This window comes from Callithrix jacchus, chromosome 2 (assembly GCF_049354715.1).
Source record: "Callithrix jacchus isolate 240 chromosome 2, calJac240_pri, whole genome shotgun sequence".
NCBI lineage: Eukaryota > Metazoa > Chordata > Mammalia > Primates > Cebidae > Callithrix > Callithrix jacchus.
Window position 1 is genome coordinate 15,800,654 of NC_133503.1, and position 17,904 is coordinate 15,818,557.

Sequence of the window (17,904 nt, forward strand, 5' to 3'; positions counted from 1 at the left end):
AGCTACTCAGGAGGCTGAGGCAGGAGAATTGCCTGAACCCAGGAGGCAGAGGTTTCGGTGAGCTGAGATTGTGCCATTGCACTCCAGCCTGGGTAACAAGAGAAAAATTCCGTCTCAAAAAAAAAAAAAAGAAAAAGAAAATTGTACATGTGCAGCACGAGGGTCTAACCTTATTTGTACAGTGTCTCTAATTCCTTCATTTTGACCACAGCTCTTAGGAACTCTGTATCTAGTAATTATCCATGAGAGGGAGAGTTTGGGAAAGGATACCCTTGTCAAGTTCCCTCTCATATTGTACTAAGGTTGGTCAGTGTGATGATTTCTGTACAGAGAATTGATGGTATGTGACTTCCCAGAGAAGTTCAAAAGATACTGTAGCTGTCATCTTACTCTCTCCTTCTTTCATCTCTGGCCCTGGGGTAAAAAAGCCTTCCCCTGAGTAGCCCTACCAAGTCCTCAATGAGGGAAACTGACCCTTCCAAGAAGAAAGTGAGTTTGGAGCAGATACTTCATCCCCAGTAGGCCCTTGAAATGTCTTACAAACTCAAGAAAAAATAAGCCAGAACTGGCAGGGTGTGGTAGCTCAAACCTGTAATCCCAGCACTTTGGGAGGCTAAGGCGGGCAAATCACTGGAGGTCAGGAATTCAACCCCAGCCTGACCAACACGGTGAAACCTCATCTCTATTAAAATTACAAAAATTAGCTGGGTGTGGTTCTGCATGCCCGTAATCCCAGCTACTTGGGAGGCTGAGGTAGGAGAATCGCTTGAACCTGGGAGGCAGAGGTTGCAGTGAGCTGAGATCACACCATTGCACTCCAGCCTGAGGGACAAAACAAAACTGTCTCAAAAAAAAAAAAGCCAGAACCATTACACCACTCTGCTCTGATCCCTGACCTTCAGAAACTGTGGGAGAAATGTTTTTGGGTGAGTAATTTGTTACACGCCAATAATTCATCAGTTTAACATATATGAATTATTGGGGTAAGAAATAGCCTAGGCCAAGGCCTTCTGAACACTGTTGATCTGATTAGCTACCAGGCAACAGTTGTGATGTCATCAGGATTAGAACCCTCACTTAACAGGGTCTTGCCAACTGTGTGATGCTAAGTCCCAGCCAAGAAGGCACTTGTCAGGTGAGCACAGCTACTTCTGCTTTCTTCTTTACTTCTCCAAGTAAGGTGAATAACTAAGAAATCCCCAAGCCCAGTTTGGCTCTTGGTATTACTTAGGTCAACTAACATATTTTAAAGGGCAGTTTCTAGTGGTTACTGTCAATTAAGAGCAAATTCCCCTGGTTTCCATCCCTGCACTTATTCCATTTGGTTTTGAAGCCTCAACCCCAGTACTGTAATGTACAAAAAAGATGTTGCTAAGGTTTTTTTTGTTCGTAACTTTTTTTTGAGACGGAGTCTTGCTCTGTCACCCAGGTTGGAGTGCAGTGGCATGATCTGGGTTCACTGCAACCTCTGCCTCCTAAGTGGAAGCAATTCTCCTGTCTCAGCCTCCCAAGTAGCTGGGACTACAGGCGTGCGCCACAACACCCAGCTAGTTTTCTGTATTTTTTTTTTTTTTTTTTGAGATGGAGTTTCGCTCTTGTTACCCAGGCTGGAGTGCAATGTCGCAATCTCGGCTCACCACAACCTCCGCCTCCTGGGTTCAGGCAATTCTCCTGCCTCAGCCTCCAGAGTAGCTGGGATTACAGGAACGCGCCACCGTGCCCAGCTAATTTTCTGTATTTTTAGTAGAGACGGGGTTTCACCATATTGGCCAGGATGGTCTCCATCTCCTGACCCTGTGATCCACCTGCCTCAGCCTCCCAAAGTGCTGGGATTATAGGTGTGAACCACCACACCCTGCCGTTTATAACAATTTTTATATAGGGTTACAAAAGTGTCAGGTATAAGATTTTGGCATTATTAAATTTTATTAAAATGAAACACTTTACCGTAATCAATTATTTTATAAATTTGTAAAATATTTCAACTGAAAATATCAGGAGCCATATTTTTGAAAGTACTTAGTATTATTTAGTGCCTCTAATTATCCATTAAATAGGAGCTATATAACATAGACATAGAGCAGTTTTAGCTAACATCTGTTTGTCTTTAACCTCCCTTGGACTAAATTAAGAAATACTGCACCGTTTAAAAGTACCGTAAAAATTATTTTGGAATTCCCTGAATTAGCTTTATTTTTAATCTCATATTCTTATAACCTTCAAATCCTCACCCCTTAATGGTAGATTTTATTTCTTCAATAATTCAAAAGCCATTTATACCAGAATGGGTGCTCAAATTATAGAAATGTCTTTTTGTGTGTGTGTGTGTGTGTGTGTGACAGAATCTCACTCCATCGCTCAGGCTGGAGTGCAGTGGCGTGATCTGGGCTCACTGCAACCTCTGACCCAGGTTCAAGCAATTCTCTTGCCTAAGCCTCCTGAGTAGCTGGGATTACAGGTGTGCAACACCACATCTCACTAATTTTTGTATTTCGGATCACTAACTCTGAGCCTAGTGGGAGTGTCTTCCCCAGACACCCCTTATATCCCCGCTCTAAGGTGAGAGGATCTTCTGTCGGCACTGGCGTTCAACGACTAACTAAGGTGAGCTGGACACACGTTCCCCAACACCCACCTCCTGGCCTGCGACCTAGATCCCCACCCCGCTCCCCAGCATTACATTGAGGGCCGGGTCCGCCGCGGGGAAGTTGATGGCAGGCGGCGCAGCCACAGCTGCGGCCGCGTCGCCCTCCACTTCGCGCTCGCTTGTCCCAGAACTACCCTTCAGCATCGCCAGCCAGTCTGACCGCCAATCTCGCCACGCTCCCGGCCCAAAGCCTTAGCCATTCACTCCGGAAGTAGCCCCTCTCCAGACGGAAGACCCGCCCCAGCACTCGCGCGCCGCATTTTGGGGTCGGAGCCCGCCGCAGACCGTGTGCCTTCTCCGTTCCGGCGGAGAAGGCGAGGCGGGGCGGGGCAGGTCCGGAGCTGGAGCATCCTTGGCGTTTGCGCTCTGGTGGGCTCGTGTTTAGGCGGTGGCCAGCGGAGAGCCGAGGAGAGTGTGGTCGCGGGGCTCAAAGGCCACGGCGCCCACGTGGACCGAGGCTTCCCTTCGGGCGCCCCTCCGGGCTGTCCACGAGAAAACCTAAAGTCCCTGTTGACCCATGAAACCCGATGTCGGTCTTTCTCCCCTCCTCAGAGTTTACCAGCTGAGTTTCCTGACTTTTATATTCGTTAACACTCATGTATATAAAAATATAAATAAAATACAATATACAAATATAATGAAGTTGCAGAACAACACATAAAATAACGTATTCCGTGAGACAATAAAAATATAAACTCCAATAATAGGTATTTCTGTGGGGACTTGTGTGTACTAAAAAATGTACATGTATACATATTCGTATGTGTAAATACATAAAATATATACATATACGTGTATGTATGCAGGAAACATGGGTAACTATACATCTAAATATATGAAATATATATTTTTTATTTTTTTATTTATAATTATTTTTTAAAGACGGGGTTTCACCATGTTGGCCAGGCTGGTCTTGAACTCCCGACCTCAGGTGATCCTCCCGACTTGGCCTCCAAAGTGCTCGGATTACAGGCGTGAGCCACCGTGCCTGGCCCCATATGAAATATATTTTTAAGCTGGCTGTGGTGGCTCACACTTGTAATCTCAGCACTTTAGGAGGCAAAGTCGGGAGAATGGCTTGAATCCAGCAGTTCAAGACCAGCCAGGGCAACACAGGGAGACCGCATCTCTATTAAATTAAGTGTATATATATATATTTTTTATTTTATTTTATTTTTATTTTTTGAGACACAGTCTAGTTCATGCTCTCTTGGCTCACTGCAACCTCTGCTTCCCAGGTTCAAGCGATTCTTCTGCCTCAGCCTACTGAGTACCAGGAATTACAGGCACATGCCACCATGCCTGGCAAATTTTTGTATTTTTAGTAAATCTGAGGTTTTGACATGTTGACCAGGCTTGTCTCCAACTCTTGACCTCAAGCAATCCCCCAGACCCCGGCCTTAGCATCAGCCTCCCAAAGTGCTGGGATTACAGGTGTGAGCCACCACACCCCGCCTTAAATACATATATATGTCTATATACATACATAAATACACATACATACCCGCAAACTCTAGAGAATATATGTAACACCAGAATATATAAATAGGTAGTATATTGAGATATGTACACACACACACACACACACACACACACACACGGACGCACACACAGAGGCCTTCAGGAAATACATAGCATCAAGTGGTGTTTATGTTTTTATTGTCTTCCAGTGCCTTGTTTAAGAGCCCTCCATCTTAGGGCATGTAAATTCCTTTTTGATTTTTCCCTGGCTTCCTTAATCTGCATAGTCAGAGCTGTTAAGGGACAAGTTAGAAACGAACCAGACATATTCTGGGGTCTCTAGCAAGGGTAGATTTGTACTGATGCCTAACTAGTTAACCTCCTGCCTTTCTTTTTTTAACCTTAAAGTGATTAAGGGTACCTAACTCTTAAGCTGGTCAAGTAGGTCGTCCGTGAGTTAATATATACCACACAGAAAAGGGTTTGTTTGCTTTTTGTTTGTTTGTTTGTTTGTTTTGAGATGGAGTCTTACTCTGTCGCCCAGGCTGGAATACAGTGCACTATCTCGGATCACCGCAACCTCTGCCTCTCAGGTTCAAGCGATTCTCCTGGGTCAGCCTCCCGAGTAACTGGGATTACAGGCGTCTGACATCATGCTCGGCTAATTTTTGTCTTTTTGTTAGTAGAGACAGTCTCGCCATGTTGACCAGGCTGGTCTTGAACTCCTGACCTCAGGTCATCCTCCTGCCTCGGCCTCCCAAAGTGCTCGGATTACAGGCATGAGCCACCGAGTCCAGCCCTGAAGAAGGTTTTGATCTATTGTAGGTTTCCAGTAACTTTTAGTACTTGTTGGTATCAATATTTTGTCTTGTGAACGGCTGATGTTTTCATTTTTGCCCTAGGAAGCTTGACTCAACATGCTGGACACTAAAGGACATCAGTCTGAGCCTGAGGGAAGGCCTCTCCTTTGCTCTCTCTCTTTGTCCAGTCTTGCCCCGGGATATTTTTCTAAGGTGAGTTAGCCACGAGGTACTCCACCTTCCTGGTCTCCCTCACCCCTACAAGAACTCCGCAGCATCTACTGTTCTATTGCGATCCACAAGGCTTTCACCAGTACCCATTGCACCTGGCTCTCTGGTGCAGATAATTCTCAGGTCTCCTTAACATTCCTTCACTCCTCACCTGATAGCGCATGGACTTTTTTGTTGTTGTTGTTTTGTTTTGTTTTTTTGAGACAGAGTCTTGTTCTTTCACCCAGGCTGGAGTGCAGTGGCACAATTTTGGCTGACATAACTTCCGCCTCTCAGGTTCAAGCCTCAGCCTCCTGCCGAGTAGCTGGAACTACAGACGCATGCCACCATGCCTGGCTAATTTTTATATTACTAATATAGATGGGGTTTTGCCATGTAGGCCAGGCTGGTCTTGGACTGACCTCAGGTGATCTGCCCATCTCAACCTCCCAAAGTGCTGGGGTTACAGGGGTGAGCCACCGCACCCGGCCGTCATTCCCTTTTAGTTATTGGAACTTGTAAAATGGAAATTTGGTTTCCTCCTAGTGTTGCACATAATTAGAGTTAACATGTATAATTCATATAGATTATATAGAAGAGGGACCTGGTGTATAATAATGTCACAATAACAAGTATTATTAGTGCATACATACATATATATATATATATATATATATAGAGAGAGAGAGAGAGAGAGAGAGAGAGAGAGAGAGAGAAAGAGAGAGATGGAGTCTCAGTCTGTCACCCAAGCTGTAGTGCAGTGGCACCGTCTGAGCCCACCACAACTTCTGCTCCTCTGATTCAAGTGATTTTCCTGCCTCAGCCTCCAGAGTAGCTGGTACTACAGGCACGCACGGCCATGCCCAGCTAATTTTTGTATTTTAGTAGAGATGGGGTTTTGCCATGCTGGCCAAGCTGGTTTCAAACTCCTGACCTCATGATCCACCCACCCAGGCCTCTCAAAGTGCTTTGATTACAGGCATGAGCCACTGTGCCTGGCCTATTAGTATATATACATATATATGTGGTTTTTTTTTTAAATAAACTGATATGTTTATTACCTTAATGCCCTATGAGCCACTCTTTCTAGTTCAAGAGATTCTCCTGCCTCAGCCTTCCAAGAAGCTGGGATTACAGGAGCCTGCTAACTTGCCCGGCTAATTTTTCTATTTTTAGTAGAGACTGAGTTTCACTATGTTGGCCAGGCTGGTCTCCAACTCTTGACATCATATGATCCACCCGCCTCAGCTTCCCAAAGTGCTGGAATTACTGGCATGCACCATCTCGCCCGGCCTTTCTTACTTTCTTTTCTTTTTTCTTTCTTTTGAGATGGAGTTTCAATCTTGTTGCCTAGGCTGGAGTGCAATGATGTGGTCTCAGTTCACTGTGACCTCGGTCTCCTGGGTTCAAGCGTTTCTCCTGCCTCAGCCTCCCGAGTAGTTGGAATTATAGGCGTGTGCCACCACACCTGACTGATTTTTTTTGTATTTTTAGTACAGATGGGTTTTTGCCATGTTGGCCAGGCTGGTCTCCAACTCCTGACTTACTCCAACTCACGTGATCTGCCTACCTTTGCCTACCAAAGTGCTGAGAAGGTGTGAGCCACCACGCCTGACCTACATGCTTTTTTTTTTTTTTGAGACTGAGTCTCACTCTGTTGTCCAGACCCGAGTGCAATCATAGCTCACTATAACCCCAAACTGCTGGGCACAAGTGATCCTTCCACCTCTGCCTCCTGAATGACTGGGACTGTATGCACGTGCCACTGTGACCGGCTCATTTTAAAATTTTTTGTAGAGATGGGGTCTTGCCATGTTGCCCAGGCTGATCTTGAACTCCTGAATGAAGCAATCTGCCAGCCTCGGCCTCCCAAAATGCTGTGATTATAGGAATGAGCTCCTTGCCTGGCCTCACAATTCTTTCTCTTTTATTATACTAAGTTGAGATATTTTTCAGAGACAGTGTGAATCTTCTCCCACAACTCTTCGAGATAAGTTACACCCTAGTCTTGCCTCTTTTATTTTCTTTATTCCCTTTTATTTCCGTTTTTGCATATGCTGTTCCATCTGCCTAGAAAATCCCTCTATCCCCAGTCCCTGCAGAAACGTGTTCGATACTAATGGTAAGACTGTAAGCAACATACTTAAACTCTAACCTGCAAAATGCATCTGTTTTATAGTCGTGTGGAAAACAGTAAATGAGGCCAGGCGCGGTGGCTCATGCCTATAATCCCAGCACTTTGGGAGGCCAAGGCAGGTGGATCACGAGGTCAAGAGATCAAGACCCTCTTGGTCAACAAGGTGAAACCCCGTCTCTACTAAAAATACAAAAATTAGCTGGGCATGGTGGTGCGCGCCTGTAGTCCCAGCTACTCAGGAGGCTGAGGCAGGAGAATTGCTTGAAACCAGGAGGCAGAGGTTGCAGTGAGCCGAGATCGCGCCATTGCATTCCAGCCTGGGCAACAAGAGCGAAACTCTGTCTCAAAAAAAAAAACAACAGTAAATGAGTTAGCATGTCTAAATCATTTAGGAGAGGGCCTGGGACGTACATAGCACCTCTCGGCAGTTAACTGCTATTAATATCAACTCTAGGCCAGGCATGGTGGCTCACACCTGTAATCCCAGCACTTTTGGAGGCCAAGGCAGGAGGATTGCTTGAGGCCAGGAGTTCAAGAACCACCTGGGCAATATAGCAAAACTTTGTCTCCACAAAATATTTAAAAATTAGCGAGGCACTCCAGCCTGGGCAAGAGAGCAAGACCCTGTCACTAAAACATAAAAATTTTAAAAACCCCACTCACGGCTGGGTGTGGAGGCTCACGCCTGTAATCCCAGAACTTCGGGAGGCCGAGGTGGGTGGATCACGAGGTCAGGAGTTCAAGACCAGCCTGACCAACATGGCTACTAAAAATACAAAAATTAGCTGGGCACGGTGACACACACCTGTATTCTTAGCCACTCAGCATGCTGAGGCAGGAGAATCACTTGACCCCAGGAGGCAGAGTTTAGAGTGAGGCAAGATAGAGCCATTGCACTTCAGCCTGGGTGACAGAACGAGACTCTGTCTCAAAAAAAAATACTCACTTTTTTTTTTTTTTTTTTTATACAGAGTCTCACTCTGTCACCTCAGGCTGGAGTGCAGTGATGCAATCTCAGCTTACCGCAACCTCTGCCTCCCAGGTTCCAGTGATTCTCCTGCCTCAGTCTCCCGAGTAGCTGGGATTACAGGCACTCGCCACCACGCCCAGCTAATTTTTGTATTTTTAGTAGAGACAGGCTTTCACCATGTTGGCCAAGCTGGTCTTAAACTCCTAACCTCAGCAACCTGCCTCAGCCTCCCACAGTGCTGGGATTACAAGAGTGAGCCACTGTGCCCGGCCTCCTACTCTTTTTTGGGGGGTGGGGGAAGGAACAGAGGATCATTCTTGTTGCCCAGGCTGGAGTGCAATGGCGCAATCTCCACCCATTGCAAGCTCGGCCTTCCAGGTTTAAGTGATTCTCCTGCCTCAGCCTCCTGAGTAGCTGGGATTACAGGCATACACCACCACGCCCAACTAATTTTAACTTTTTAGTAGAGATTGGGGTTTCTCGACGATGTTGGTCAGGCTGGTCTCAAACTCTTGACCTCAGGTGATCCGCCCGCCTTGGCCTCCCCAAAGTGCTGGGATTACAGGCAAGCCACCACGCCCGACTGCTCAGCCTCTTACTGTTATTACTCTTATTTACGATCCTTCTTTGCTCCTAGGAGGCTAACTTGTCCTGCCAACCCTGACTGACATCACTACCCCAGTGGCAGCGTCGATCTTTCACCATTAGAATCTCCCTAAACAGAAAGATTTCTTCTGAGAATTTATAATTTTCTCTTTCCACCTACTCATCAAGGTGAGTTTAACATTTTGCTTTCCTTCTCCCTTGTTCTTTCTCAAACCCCTGAAGCCTAAAGGTTCCCAAGAATGGAGATGATGGACATGGTATGGGACAATTAGTGCAGCCACAGGAGGAAAGGGTGAGAACCAAGCTTGGAAGGAAAATGTTTGTATGCTGGCAGGTTCAGGGAGGGGTTCACCAAATGCCAGGAAGGGCCATAGGGGAGTGCCAGGTTTTGGTCAGTTGGCAGAAGCCTGAACCAGAGCCGCATTAGAGTTTCACTCTGTCGCCGAGGCTGGAGTGAAGTGATGAGATCTCAGCTCACTGCAACCTGCACCTCCCAGGTTCAAGCGATTCTCATTCCTCAGTCTCCCGAGTGGCTGGGACTACAGGCCCCACCACCAAGCCTGGCTAATTTTTATTTATTTATTTATTTTTTTTTTTAAGATGAAGTCTCGCTGTGGCGCTCAGGCTGGAGTGAAATGGTGTTATCTCAGCTCACTGCAACCTCCACCTTTCGGGTTCAAGTAATTCTCCTGTCTCAGCCTCCTGAGTAGCTGGGACTGCAGGCGCGTGCCACCATGCTCAGCTAATTTTTGTAATTTTAGTAGAGACGGGGTTTCACCATGTTGGCCAGGCTGGTCTGGAACTTTTGACTTCAGGTGAAACAGGGTCTTGCTTTGTTTCCCAGGTACGGTGGGGAGGGTCACATGCGGGAGCATCCTTGGTGCATGCGCTCTGGTGGGCTCATCTTCCAGGCGGTCTGGCTGCAGCTGAGAGGGTGATCACAGGGCTCAAAGCCCACTGCGCCCACGTGGACCGAGGCTTTGCTCCAGGCCGCCCCTCTGGGCTGTCCACGAGGAAACCTAAAGTCTCTGTTAACCCATGAAAACTGTTCTCAGTCTTTCTCCCTGCCTAAGAGTTTACTAACTGAGTTTCCTGACTTTTATATTTGTTAACATTCACACACACACACACATATATATATATATACAGAAATAAAATACAGTATACCTGTATAAGCCAGTTGTAAGCAACATATAACGTACTCTGTGAGACAATAAAAATGTAAACTCCAAGGCCGGGCGTGGTGGCTTAAGCCTGTAATCCCAGCACTTTGGGAGGCCGAGGCAGGTGGATCACGAGGTCGAGAGATCGAGACCAACCTGGTCAACATGGTGAAACCCTGTCTCTACTAAAAATGCAAAAAATTAGCTGGGCATGGGGCGCATGCCTGTAATCCCAGCTACTCAGGAGGCTGAGGCAGGAGAATTGCCTGAACCCAGGAGGCAGAGGTTGCAGTGAGCCAAGATCGCACCATTGCACTCCAGCCTGGGTAACAAGAGCGAAACTCCGTCTCACAAAAAAAAAAAAAAATATATATATATATATATATATATATACATATATATATATATATATATACATATATATATATATATATATATAAAAACTCCAAATAATAGGTATTTTCTGTGGAGACTTCTGTGTATTAAAAGAAAATGTACATGTATACATACATATTTGTATGGGTAACTATGGAAACATATACATATTCATGTATGTATGAGGAAAATATATATTTATGGATACATATTTATACATCTAAACATATGAAATATATTTTCAGACAGGGTGTGGTGGTTCACACTTGTAATCTCAGCTCTTTAGGAGGCAAAGGCAGGAGAATGGATGAATCCAGGAGTTCAAGACCAGCCAGGGCAACATAGGGAGACCATGTCTCTATTAAGTGTGTGTGTGTGTGTGTGTGTGTGTGTGTATGTATACATATATATATACACGCGTGTATATATATATATATATATTTTTTTTTTTTTTTGAGACACAGTCTAGCTCTGTTGCCCCTCAGACCGGAGTGCAGTGGTGCTATCTTGGCTCACTGCAACTCTGCCTCCCAGGTTCAAGTGATTCTCCTGCCTCAGCCTTTCGAGTAGATGGAATTAGAGGCACATGCCACCAAGCCAGGCTCATTTTTGCATTTTTAGTAAAGACAAGGTTTTGCCATGTCAGCCAGGCTGGTCTCGAACTCCTGAACTCAAGTGATCCCCCACCTCAGCCTCCCAAAGTGTTGGGATTACAGGCGTAAGCCACCACATCCAGCCTTAAATACATATATATGTATACATTATTTGTATATACACACACACACACACACACACACATATATATATATACCCACACATACCTCAATAAATATATGTAACACCAGAATATATAAATACGTGGTATATTGAGATATGTATACACACACACACACACACACACACACACACACACAGAGGAAATACATAGTATCATGTGACATTTATGTTTTTATTGTTTTCCAGTACCTTGTTTAGGAGCGCTCCATTTTAGAGCATGTAAATTCCTCTTCATGTTTCCCTCTCGCTTCCTCCATCTACATATGCAGAAATGTTAGGGGAGAGGTTAGGAACCAGCGGGACACATCTGGGGTCCAGAGCAAGGGTAGCTTTGTACTGATGCCTAATCTAGTTACCCTCCTGCTGCTTTTTTCTAATCTTAAAGTGATTAAGGGTCCCTAACTCCCAAGCTGGTCAAGTAGGTCCTCCGTGAGTTAATGAGTTAAGGTATATACATCACACAGAAGAGGATTTTTTTTTTTTTTTTTTTTGAGACTGAGTCTCATTCTGTCGCCCAGGCTAGAGTGCAGTTGCGCCATCTCTGCTCACTGCAACCTCCGCCTCTCGGGTTCAAGTGATTCTCCAATCTCAGCCTTCCAAGTAGCTAAGATTACAGGGTTCTGCCACCACACCTGGGGCTAATTTTTGCCTTTTTGTTAATAGAGATGGGGTTTTGCAATGTTGACCAGGGTGGTCTTGAACTCCTGACCTCAGGTGATTCCCCTGCCTTGGCCTCCCAAACTGCTGGGATTACCTGGGTCAGCCACTGTGTTCAGCCCTGAAGAGGGTTTTGATCTGTTGCAGATTTCCAGTAACTTTTAGTCCTTGTTGGTATCAATATTTTGTCTTGTGAACGGCTGATGTTTTCATTTTTGCCCTAGGAAGCTTGACTGAACCTGCTGGACACTAAAGGACATCACTCTGAGCCTGAGGGAGGGGCTCTCCTTTGTTCTCTCTCTTTTGTCCAGCCTTGCCCCAGGATATTTTTCTAAGGTGAGTTAGCCAGGAGGTACTCCACATTCCTGCCTCCCTCACAGGGAGGCAGCATCTGCTGTTCTATCTGCAATCCACAAGGCCTATACCAGTCCCCATTGCACCTGGCTCTCTGCTGCAGCTATTTCTCAGGTCTCCTTAACGCCCTGCTCCATCCACTTTTCACCTGCTAGTTCAGGAACTCTTTTTTTTTTTTTTTTTTGAGACAAAGTCTGACTGTGTTGCCCAGGTTGGAGTGCAGTGGCGCTATTTTGGCTCACCAAAACCTCCGCTTCTCTGGTTCAAGCGATTCTCCTGTCTCAGCCTCCTGAGAAGCTAGGACTACAGGCACGCACCACCATGCCCAGCTAACTTTTGTATTATTAGTACATACGGGGGTCTCACCATGCTGGCCAGGCTGGTTTCGAACTCCTGACCTCATAATACGCCTGTCTCGGCTTTCCAAAGTGCTGGGATTACAGACATCAGCCACCTTGCCCCGCCTATTAATATATATTTTTAATAAACTCTGATATATTTATTACCTTAATGCCCTATAAGCCACTCTTTCTAGGAGACCTCAATGCCACCAGAGACACTGGCTAACAACATTGATATGAGAGAAACCACCCTGGTGATAACTACACTTCTTGTTTTTTATTAATTTATTTATTTTGAGACAGAGTTTCACTCTGTCACCCATCCTGGACTGCAATGGCAGGATCTCGGCTCATTGTAATCTCTGCCTCCCAGGTTCAAGTGATTCTCCTGCCTCAGCCTCCTGAGTAACTGGGATTACAGGCACCCGCCACCACGAGATGCTGGATTTTTTGTATCTTTAGTAGAGACGGGGTTTCACCATGTTGACCAGGCTTGTCTCAAACTCCTGAGCTCAGGTGATTTGCTCACTTTGGCCTCCCAAAGTGCTGGGATTGTAGATGTGAGCCACTACCCCTGGCCAGCACACTTTTTTTGTTTTTTTTTTTTTTGAGATGGAGTCTCACTCTGTCACCCACGTGGGTATGCAGTGGCACAACCTCAGCTCACTGCAACCTCCGCCTCCTGGGTTTAAATGATTCTCCAGGCTTAGCCTCCTGAGTAGCTGGGATTAGAGGCATGCATCACCAAGCCCAGCTAATTTTTGTATTGTTAGTAGAGATGGGGTTTCACCATGTTATCCAGTCTGGTCTCGAACTCCTGACATCAGGTGATCCACCCATCTAGACCTCCCAAATTGCTGGGATTACAGGCACGAGCCACTGAGTCTGGCCTATGACCCCTTTCTTTTCTTTCCTTTTTTTTTTTTTTTTTTTGATACTGAGTTGCACTCTGTTGTCCAGACCGGAGTGCGATCGTAGCTCACCATAGCCTCAAATTGCAGCGCATAAGTGATCCTCCTACCTCTGCCTCCTGAGTAGCTGAGACTACATGCACGTGCTAATGTGTCTGGCTCATTTTAAAATTTTTGGGCTGGGCATGTTGGCTCACACCTGTAATACCAGCACTGTGGGAGGCTGAGGCAGGCAGATCACAAGGTCAAGAGATCAAGACCATCCTGGCTAATATGGTGAAACCCAGTCTCTACTAAAAATACAAAAATTAGCCGGCATGGTGGCATGCACCTGTAATTCCAGCCTCAGGAGGCTGAGGCTGGAGAATCGCTTGAACCCAGGAGTCGGAGTTTGCAATTAGCCGAGATCTCACCACTGCACTCCAGCCGGCGACAGAGCAAGACTCTGTCTCAAAAACATTTTTTTGTTTTTGTATTAGAGATGGGTTCTTGTCATGTTGCCCAGGCTGATCTCAAACTCCTGGACTGAAGCAATCCAGCTGCCAAGGCCTCCCAAAGTGCTGGGATTACAGGAATCAGCTGCCTGGCCTCACACTCCTTTAATTCTCTTTTATTATACTAAATTGAGAGATTTTTCAGAGAGGGTGTGAGTCTTCTCCAGCAACTCTTTGAGATAAGTTACACCCTAGTCTTGCCTCCTTTATTCCCGTTTTGGCATATGTTGTCCCATCTGCCTAGAAAATCCCTCTGTCCCCAGTCCCTGGAGGAACATATGTTCCATACTAATTGTAAGACTGTGAAGAACATACTTAACCTCTGACCTATGAAATGAAAGTACTAACTGTATCTGCTTTATCATCACGTTGCAAACAATAAATGAGTTAACATGTCTAAATCATTTAGGAGAGGGCCTGGGACATGCATAGTACCTCTCGGCAGTTACCTGCTATTAATACCAACTCTAGGCCAGGCATGGTGGCTCACACCTGTAATCCCAGCACTTTGAGAGACCAAGGCAGGAGGATTGCTTGAGGCCAGGAGTTTGAGACCCGCCTGGGCAACATAGCAAGACTTTGTGTCTACAAAATATTTTAAAATGTAGCTGGGCACTAAGCTATGATTGCACCAGAGCATTCCAGCATGGGCAACAGAGCAAGACCCTGTCTCTAAAACGTAAAAATTTGAAAAAACCCTATCCACAATACTTTTTGGGTTGTTTTGTTTTGTTTTTTTTGAGACAGAGTCTCACTCTGTCACCCCAAGCTGGAGTGCAGTGGTGTGATCTTGGCTCACTCCAACCTCCGCCTCCTGGGTTCAAGAGATTCTCCTGCCTTAGCCTCCCGAGTAGCTGGGATTACAGGCACTGCCACCACATCCGGCTAATTTTTATATTTTTAGTAGAGATGGGGTTTCACCATGTTGGCCAGGCTGATCTGGAACTTCTGACTTCAGGTGATTGCCCACCTTGGCCTCCCAAAGTTCTGGGATTACAGGTGTGAGCCATTGTGCCCGCTCTCCTACTTTTTCTTTCTTTCTTTTTTGAGAGGCAGTTTCACTCTTGTTCCTCAGGCTGGAGTGCAATGGCTCAATCTTGGCACACTGCAACCTCTGCCTCCTGGGTTCAAGAGATTCTCCTGCCTTAGCCTCCCGAGTAGCTGGGATTACAGGCTTGCACCACCATGCCTGGCTAATTTTGACTTTTTAGTAGAGGTGGGGGTTTCTCAGTGTTGGTCAGGCTGGTCTCGAACTCCTGATATCAGGTAATCTGCCTGCCTCGGCCTTCCAAAGTGCTGGGATTACAGGTGTGAGCCACCATGCCCAGCCACCTGGCCTCCTACTCTTATTACTCTTATTGACAATTCTTCTTGCTTCTAGGAGGCTAAATCATCCTGCCAACCCTGACCGACATCACTACCCCAGTGGCAGCATCTTGTCCTCGATCTTTCACCATTAGAATCTCCCTAAACAGAAAGATTTCTTCTGAGAATTTATTTATTTATTTTTTGAGACGAGTTTTGCTCTTGTTACCCAGGCTGGAGTGCAATGGCACGATCTCGGCTCACCGCAACCTCCGCCTCCTGGGTTCAGGCAATTCTCCTGCCTCAGCCTCCTGAGTAGCTGGGATTACAGGCACGCACCACCATGCCCAGCTAATTTTTTGTATTCTTTTAGTAGAGATGGGGTTTCACCATGTTGACCAGGATGGTCTTGATCTCTTGACCTCGTGATCCACCCACCTCGGCCTCCCAAAGTGCTGGGATTACAGGCTTGAGCCACCGCGCCTGGCTCTCTTCTGAGAATTTATAATTTTCTCTTTCCACCAACTCATTAAGGTGAGTTGACATTTTGCTTTCACTTTTTCCTGTTCTTTCTCAAACCTTGAAGCCTGAAGTGTTCCAGGAATGGAGATGATGGACATGGTATGGGACAATCATGAGGGGAAGGCGAGAACCAAGCTTGGAAGGAAGATGTTTGTATATTCACAGGTCCAGGGAGGGGGCTCACCAAATGCCACAAAAGGCCATAGAGGAGTACCAGGTTTTGGTCTGGTGGCAGAAGCTTGAGCCAGAGCCTGAATTGGGGTTTATTTTCTTTTCCATTTTATTCTCATTTATTTTTTAATATGGAGTTTTGCTGTGTTGCTCGGGCTGGAGTGAAGCGGCACAATCTTGGCTCACTGTAAACTCTACCTCCCAGGTTCAAGGGTTTCTCCTGCCTCTGCCTCCTGAGTGGCTGGGATTACAGGCACTTACCGCCAAGCCTGGCTAATGTTTTTTGTATTTTTAGTAGAGACAGGGTTTCATCATGTTGGCCAGGCTGGTCTTGAACTCCTGGCCTCAGGTGATACACCCGCTCCGGCCTCCCAAAGTGCTAGGATTACAGGCGTGAGCCACTGTGCTTGGCCTATTTATCTTTAAATAATAGAGATGGGGTCTCACTTTGTTGCCCAGGCTGGTCCCAAACTCCTGGGCTCACGCAGTTCTCCATCCTTGGCCTCCTAAAGTGCTGGGATTACAAGCAGCCACCACACCTGACCACCTGACCTCTTTTTCTTTTCTTTTCTTTCTTTCTTTTTTTTTTTTTTTTTTTTTTTTTTTGTTGTTGTTGTTGAAACAAGATCTTGCTCTTTTGCTCAAGTTGGAGTGCAATGGCACCATCACAGTTCACTGCAGCCTTGACCTTCTGGGCTCAAGCAGTCCTCCTGAGTCAGCTTCCCCAGTAGGTGGGACCACAGACACGGGTTACCACAGCTGGCTAATTAAATCAAATTTTTTCTTTGTAGAGATGAGGTCTTGCCATGTTTCCTTGGCTGGTCTAGACTCCTGGGCTCAAGCAATCCTCCTGCCTCAGCCTCCCAAAGTGCTGAGAATACAAGCCTGGGCCACTGTACTTTGCAGGTCAGAAGTTCCAGATCAAGGTGTCAGCAGGATTGGTTCCTTCTGGGGGCTGTGGGAGCTGTAGGGGAGAATCTGTTCCAGGTCTCTCCCCACCTTCCAGTGGTTGCTGACAATATTTAATGTCTCTTGGCTTGTAGTTACATCACCCTGCCCTCTTCATCTTCACATGGTGTTCTCTCTCTCTCTGTCTCTGTCCCCCCGCCTGCCGTGTGTGTGTGTGTGTGTGTGTGTGTGTGTGTGTGTGTGTGCCTAAATTTCCCTTTTTGGGGCAGGTGTGGTGGCTCATGTCTGTAGTCCCAACACTTTGGGAAGCTAAGGTGGGTGGATTGCTTGAGCTAGGAGTTTGAGACCAGCAGAGCAACATGGAGAAACCCTGTCTCTACTAAAACTGCAAAAATTAGTCCAGTGTGTGGCATCTGGTCTCTCTCTTTTCTTTTTTTCCTTCTCCCTCCTTCTTTCCCTCCCCTTGCCTTCACTCTTCTCTCCTCTCCTCTTTCTTCCTTTCTCTCTCTTCCTCTCCCTCTTTCTCTCCCCTTCCCTTCTATACTTTTTTGTGGTAAAATATGGTAGTACTTCTTTTGAATATATTTTGTGGCCAATCTATTTTTTACTGTTTATATTATTTTCCTTTTTTTTATAGTGGTTGTAAAATCTCTAAAAGGTCTGGTTCATATTTGCTTGCAGGGGCTCAGAAAAATGCGGATCAACTATAAGGTGGCGGTGGTGGTGGTGGTGGTGGTGTTTGAGACGGAGTTTCGCTCTTGTTACGCAGGCTGGAGTGCAATGGCACGATCTCGGCTCACTGCAACCTCTGCCTCCTGGGTTCAAGTAATTCTCCTGCCTCAGCCTCCCGAGTAGCTGGGACTACAGGTGCATGCCACCACCATGCTCAGCTAATTTTTGTATTTTTAGTAGAGACAGGGTTTCACCATGTTGACCAGAATGGTCTCGATCTCTTGACCTCGTGATCCACCCGCCTCGGCCTCCCAAAGTGGTGGGATTACAGGCGTGAGAGCCACTGTGCCCGGCCCCTGTTGTTGTTTTTAAGACAGGGTTTTGCTTTGTCACCCAGGCTGGAGTGCCGCAGTGTGATTATA

The 17,904-nt window shown here is 46.2% G+C and overlaps 1 protein-coding gene across 7 annotated transcripts in view; it reads left to right on the plus strand.

Annotated features, from left to right (window-relative positions):
- Positions 1–1,097: 1,097 nt before the first annotated feature.
- The window catches only part of USP42 (ubiquitin specific peptidase 42), an 80,808-nt gene continuing 64,001 nt past the window's right edge, over positions 1,098–17,904 (plus strand). For 2 of the 7 annotated variants that reach the window (XM_054248589.2, XM_035282926.3), the window contains exons 1-4: positions 1,098–1,135; positions 5,011–5,121; positions 8,863–8,999; positions 12,028–12,139. The gene's annotated coding sequence lies outside the window, so the exon portion shown is untranslated. Of the gene's footprint in view, positions 1,136–2,427; positions 2,605–4,817; positions 4,930–5,010; positions 5,122–8,862; positions 9,000–12,027; positions 12,140–15,284; positions 15,743–16,692; positions 16,808–17,904 lie in introns of those variants that run through there. The other 5 variants (XM_054248599.2, XM_078357596.1, XM_078357593.1 and 2 more) reach the window with 5 other exon arrangements.